Here is a 6,000-nt window from a genome sequence, read left to right as displayed (position 1 = left end):
TTTTGCCACGGGTAATCGGCTAGTAAAAATAATGACATAATTGGGAACCTTTTTGGTACCCATTGCAGTACTGTTAATCTGAAGATAACGTTTGTTATTGAATTCGAAGTGGTGTAGAGTTAAAACCAGGCTGGCAAGATTAATTACTGTTCGAGATTCTGATGAATTAGAAAGGTTTAAGATGGACTTTAAAGTTCTAATCCATCATCATATGGAATATTGGTGTGTAAAGGGAAGAAACATTCTTTGTGCTAAAAAGACTATTAGACGGTAAATGTTCGTTGGCATTGATATCCTCTATGACACTCAGAAGATGACCAGCGTCTTTCATGTAAGGAAATACATTTTATGCGTTAGTCAATAGAAAAGGACAATATTTCAATATTCGTGTTTGCGCTAGAAATCGTGTTGGCCAAAACTGTTCGGTTTGTGTATTTTTGGAAAGAGATAAAATCTACCTGGACAAACTTGTTTAGGTATCAAATACTGGAAGGTGATTTGTTAACTTTATTATGTCGACGAAGTTCTTTAAGTTTATCAGTTATGGTCTTAATAAATTGAATTGTGAGATTTTTTCTATATAAATTAGTGTCTTCTAGTTGCCGATTAGTTTCCCTGATATAGTTATCTTTGTTAAAAATAGCAGTACCCCTACTCTTATCTACTGGTTTTATTGTGATATTATTGTTTGATTTAAGAGTGTTTAGAACAGTTAATAATTTTTAGTTAAGATTATCATGACATTTGTTTTGGAATTTCGCACAAAGCTACTCGAGGGCTATCTGTGCTAGCCGTCCCTAATTTAGCAGTGTAAGACTAGAGGGAAGGCAGCTAGTCATCACCACCCACCGCCAACTCTTGGGCTACTCTTTTACCAACGAATAGTGGGATTGACCGTAACATTATAACGCCCCCACGGCTGAAAGGGCGATTATGTTTGGCGCTACCGGGATTCGAACCCGTGACCCTCAGATTACGAAGCGCACGCCTTAACACGCTTGGCCATGCCGGGCCCTTTATCATGACATTGTTTGGAAGATTATAAGATGTTATTTGCTACTGCTTTAATATAACTCTCTAAATGTGGTTCTCTGTTTGATGGAGGTACACCTAAAGACTTTTCTTAGAAGTTCAGTGGATGTTGGTTTTCAGTAGGTTGGGGTCTGTTGCAAAAATTTGCGGTCTTAGTTTTCTAGAGGATTCATGAAGGTCGGGAATAAATTTGGGTTTATGAACAAAGTTGAGGTCTTTATTAAGAAGATCGAGTTTTGCTTCTAAGAGACTTGTGTCTGAAAGATCAGTAATGTTAGAGGTATGTGGGAATTGTTCATTGTTATCTAAGTGATTTATGAAATCACTATTGTTTCTAGCAGGTTTGTTAGTTTAATAAGATTGTGTGTATTAAAGTATAAAGAGTTTTAAAATCATTTTTAAGCTGTTCATATTGAGATAAAAGGATTTTGATATTTTCCGGTGTTATTGGTAGGAAAATAATTTTTGTTATTGTATCTTAGAACGGCTGATATGGGCTGATACAGCAGAGAACAACGTTTCGACCTTCCTAGGTCATCGTCAGGTTAACAAAGAGAGAATTTGCAACTGCCGGGACGAGAGTATAAACGGGTACGGGATTGTAGGGGGCATTGCAGTTGGATGTTAAGTTATTAATTAGTATAAATATAAAGGTGTTCCTTTATACTGGTTTAATTTTGGTTTTAGTTGTTGTATAAGTAGGGCTTCTTTGATTTTGCGTTTGTTTGTATTTATTTCCGTATGTAATATCTGGGCGTTTTTTATGGTTATGTTGTGTTTATTTGATTTACAGTGTTTAAAACGTGTGAAGGTGTTTTTTTTTCTTTGAATCTAGTTTTCATTTTTTTTTTTCTGCTTGTTTCTCCAATATAGAAGTCGTGGCAGTTGTTACACTGTATTTTATAAATAATGTTGGTGTTATGTTTGTCAATGTAGTTTTTACCTAGTATGAACTTTAGTTTGTACCTGATTTTTGAATACATTTGGAGTTTACTGGAATATTGTGTTTTGTTTTGTTATAAGTTTTTTTCCAAATATTGGATATTTTATCGCTGATACCGAGAATATGTGGTATGCAGCAATGTAAGGTTTTGTAGTTTGTGTTATCTTGTGATTTATTATCGTTTGTTTGTTGTTGATTGTGTTATTGATATAGGTGTGTGCGTATAATTTTTTTCATCGGTTTTTGGAGGAAATTTGTTGATGTTGATGAAGTGTTGTTTTATTTTGTTGATTTTATCTTTAGTTTTATCGCATGAACATAGTTTTATGGCTTTATTTGGTTTCTTAATATGTTGAGTTTTTGTTTTGTTTTATGTGTCGAGTCCCAAGAATTGGCGGTGAGTGGTGATAAATAGTTGTCTTTCCTCTAGTCTTACACTGCAAAATTAGGTTTGCGCAGTGTAGTTTTGCGCGAAATTCAAATCAAACGATGCACTGACTACATATGCCAGTGGTGAATTTTACAATAATAAACTAATATTATCTACGTAATGCTACTAACCCTTTTAGTGAACACTAATAGTTTTTTATTAACCAGAAGATAAACATGAGTATCTTCAGTAAACTGTCATACTAGTATTTGTGTTAATGATTCTCAAATATTGCCTAAAGTTAAGGGTTTCATTTAAACTTTTCCAAAAAATCGACACAATAATTGTAGTTTTTGTATTAATTGATGCATGTACTTCTGAAAGCTTTTTAGCTCCAAACAGCATTATTGTATTGGACGCGGATCCGCAGAGCAGATTTCCCAACTGGGGCATCAGTATCCTGATCCCTCCGAAAAAGTAACATCAAATCTTTGTTGTTAAGAAGCATAAAACGTAATCATAAGTTTTCAGTACTCTGACTGCTCCGAAAAGGTAACAACATATAAATTGTAAACATAAATTTTTCATTGCAACTGGTGCTTTTACTTTTTTGACGCGTATAACATAAGATCAAATAAAATTCAAATAAGCAATAAGTTTTCACGATTCTTCTAATGAGCAAAAGCATTGATCACGTCGTCCATTTTGTCTTACATCACAAAATTTGTTATTTCTCGTTCAATATTCAAAATGGCGACATGAGACAGTCATTCTTGTCCAATGGTAGAACGTAAGTAAGTTTTGATTCGACGTAAAACAGAGAATGATTTTTCAGCAGAACAGGATGTGGCTGGAACAGTGCTGAATATTTTCGCCAACTGAAAATAAGTTGGAAGAAGCTGAGAGATGCCATTTTCATAAATCCATTTTGACAAATTATATCACGAAGAAAAATTAGGATTTTGTTTTTCTTCCTCGAGAAGACTAGCCGCAATCTCTCTTTTTGAAGGTAATTGATTCTCATTCAGTCCGTAAAAGTCACAAATTAATGAGATATCATTAGTAGCATCTTCTTTTTCTTGTTCCATTATAACAGAAGAGAGACTGCAAAGAATATTTTGATCATTTTTATCGAAACGAGATTGAATTTTCTCTTTAAAAACTTGAACAGTGGGAAAAAATATGGTGTCCCTTGCATAAGAACTCGGACTATCAAAATCTGCAGTAGCAGATGCAAATCCAGCTTCTAAGACACGTTTTGTCGGTATTAGGTAATGAGAAATAGTAAGTTCTTTTAAACTGATATCTTGTTCTTCCTTAATTATTTATTTTATATTTGTCATCAAATTCCTGGATTCGTCCCACAGCTTCGGAAAATTTTCGTTTGTCTCTTGTGATTTAAGGTTGTTGATTGTCGCATCAACAGATTTTCTCGCCAAAGAGGCATCCATTTTTTTTTATTGAAGGTAAGTTGATAAAGATAGATTCATTTGAAGTTTTTCCAAAACTAGGAGAATGAAAATGAATTCTAAGTCACCGACTCAAACTAAAGCCTTTACCCGTAGCCAATGTGCTAGGATCATTCGAAACAATTTTAAAAATGGCGAGAATTATAGCTTCAATGCATTTCTTCAAGGCCGTCACTTTGGCATGTTTCATCCTGAGACTGAAGTACAAAGACTTTTTCTCCGCGACTTTTTGAATTTTCTGAAAGTTTTGGTGATGCTTGGAACTTCCCTCGACAAAAGAATACATTTATTGTATTCTTCCTGGAGTGTTTCTCGGTAAATGAGTTTTCTTTAGGGTTTTGAACGGGAAGATTAAGCAAGTGACCAAAACAATGGACATAAATTGATTTTTGGACCAGTTTTTATTAGACTTTGAAGCCCAGCGTGCTCACCTTTCATGTTACTGGCGCCGTCGTATCCTTGGCCAACTATCAAAGAAAGATCGAGACCCTGTTGCACTAAAGTTTCTGTAATCAATTCAAAAAGAGGTCGAGTTTTCGTTGATTTCTCCAAGAAGAAGCAAAAAAAAACAACCTTTCTTTAATGAAACCTGAAATGTAGCGAAGGCAGAGAGAAAGTTGCTCGTCGCGACATCCATGGTTTTATCTGCGATGACAGAATAAAAATAACCGGATTTTACTTCATTGGCTGTTAATTTTCTCATGCTCACTGCAACCAGAATCAAAATTTCATTTTGAACATCTCAACTCAACCATTGTTTACGTCGACTAACAAGCTCTGTGAACTTTTCCTTAAACCATGGAAGATACTTACTACGCAGGTACAAAAGTTCGAGAAAATTACCTCAATTTACATCAGAAGAATCACTTACATTAAGACGATTTTCATGGCTAATAGTAATATTTTGCTCAACAAGAAAAGCGAGTGATTGTTACTTTTTAAAGATAAATTCTGTTCAGCTGTAGTTCATTTTCCCTTTGTTTTTTGGCTTGAACAAGCACAGAGCTCTGACGAATTTCTGTTGCTTTTGAACGGATTCATGCTATCGTTGAATTTTAATGGTTTACAATTTTAGTGTGTTTTTGCAATCTTTCTGGTTTTGACCATTTAGCAAATGTAAATGTCTTACAAGAGTTTGTAGCAAACTTCTCACAAAGTTAACAAGTTGCAAAATCAGAATCTTGATGATAAGATGCCCAAGGGAATTTTTATACCACTTATCTTGAAATGGTTGGCGAATCCCGCAAATAATCCGAGATGAGAATTATTAAAGCTTTAGTTGTTGTGAAACAGCAAATTAAAAACCACTTACTTTTTCTGCCGACTGTTCTTTCCGAATAGTTTTATTTCGATTATCTTCTGAATCGTCACTGGACGAATCAGAATTTACTATGACAGATAGGTTCCACCTCTTCCAAAAGAGTTTCTTCCTAAAAATCATGTGCCTCTTTTGAAACAGTGCTTTCGACTTCAGTAAAAAACTGGGTCAGTCAAATTAATTTCTCGCGTAAGGCGTGCGACTCGTAATCCGAGGGTCGCGGGTTCGCGCCCGCGTCGCGCCAAACATGCTCGCCCTCCCAGCCGTGGGGGCGTTATAATGTGACGGTCAATCCCACTATTCGTTGGTAAAAGAGTAGCCCAAGAGTTGGCGGTGGGTGGTGATGACTAGCTGCCTTTCCTCTAGTCTTACACTGCTAAATTAGGGACGGCTAGCACAGATAGCCCTCGAGTAGCTTTGTGCGAAATTCCAAAAAACAAACAAAAAAACAAATTAATTTCTTAAAAGTTTGAATCAGTCTATTTCTAATGACTACTAATTAGTTCTGATTTCCATCGTGAGTAATAATGTTGATGGAGCAGAACAAAAACTTTGATATCTTCGTTTGCGATTCTGATATGATTTCAGAGAACTTGAACTTCTACTGGTTTTCAACATATCACCATGGCAGCTTTAAATATGTGTCTCTATAGCCATTGTCCATGACTTTTACATTCTAAGCATCTGATTTTGTGACAATCAATTGCATGCATTTTTCCAAGCATCTTTGAACTTATTACGAAAAAGACCTAGAACAGGAAAAGTAAAAACTGATTGGTCCAAAAATAGGGGGGAAAATAAATGAAATGAAAAATGACTTGTGTTAGCTTTAAAACAATTATCTATACATATTAATTATTAAAATAAT

This window comes from Tachypleus tridentatus, chromosome 13 (assembly GCF_004210375.1).
Source record: "Tachypleus tridentatus isolate NWPU-2018 chromosome 13, ASM421037v1, whole genome shotgun sequence".
In the NCBI taxonomy this organism is placed as follows: Eukaryota; Metazoa; Arthropoda; class Merostomata; order Xiphosura; family Limulidae; genus Tachypleus; species Tachypleus tridentatus.
The sequence above is the reverse complement of the archived record's forward strand: the minus strand, read 5'-3'. Positions refer to the sequence as shown.